The sequence below is a fragment of the Stegastes partitus genome, unplaced genomic scaffold (assembly GCF_000690725.1).
Source record: "Stegastes partitus isolate 25-593 unplaced genomic scaffold, Stegastes_partitus-1.0.2 Scaffold1784, whole genome shotgun sequence".
Classification (NCBI taxonomy): Eukaryota; Metazoa; Chordata; class Actinopteri; family Pomacentridae; genus Stegastes; species Stegastes partitus.
In genome coordinates this window covers 21,170-21,893 of record NW_007579515.1, presented here as the reverse complement: position 1 = coordinate 21,893, position 724 = coordinate 21,170, and positions in this window count along the sequence as shown.

Genomic DNA, 724 nt, shown 5'->3' with positions numbered 1-724 from the left:
GATGGTGTCCGTCTGAGGCTGATTATTGTCTGTTTGCAGGAAGTTTGTGTCGTTTCACCTCCTGAGATATTTTAAAATATCCTTTATGAAAGCTGTATGAGGTGAAATTCATCGCGCTTTTCTCTCTCTCTCAGTGTGGTTTCTTCTTTTCATGTAATGTACGAGTGCTGATAGAAGACACTTTGAAGAACCCTGAGAAATACATTCCCCCAGACCCATGTCCATCTGTAGGGCTGAACACCATAATATGTTATAATATGGCAACAAGCACAGCCGTATGTCATGTCATGGATTGTTTTTAAGCACTGGGGAATAAGTATTTATTGCTTCAACACAATGTCTCTACAGCAAAATTGAAGTCATGAAACAACCAAGCATGCACTGTGTTTGAAATCCTAATGGCCAGAGGGAGACTGGGGTCATAGACTAGAAATCACAAGTCACTGAAGAGTCACATAGCTGCAGCACAAAGTCAGTGAGGTTGTTGATGCTGCTTGTGAATTGCTGTCCCGCTGTTCCTGAAGGTGTCGGTGAAGTTGGCAGACATTTTGTGGGGCAGGACCATCCAGAGCATCCCACAGGCGTTGGATCGGTGACATGTCTGGTGAGTGTCAGGTCAAGGTAGGATTCAAACAGGTTCAGCTCCTATAGGACAGTGTATAATCTGCCAGCACGTGGATGTTTGTTGTTCTACTGAAATGTCACGTGATCGTGGCGAATGAAC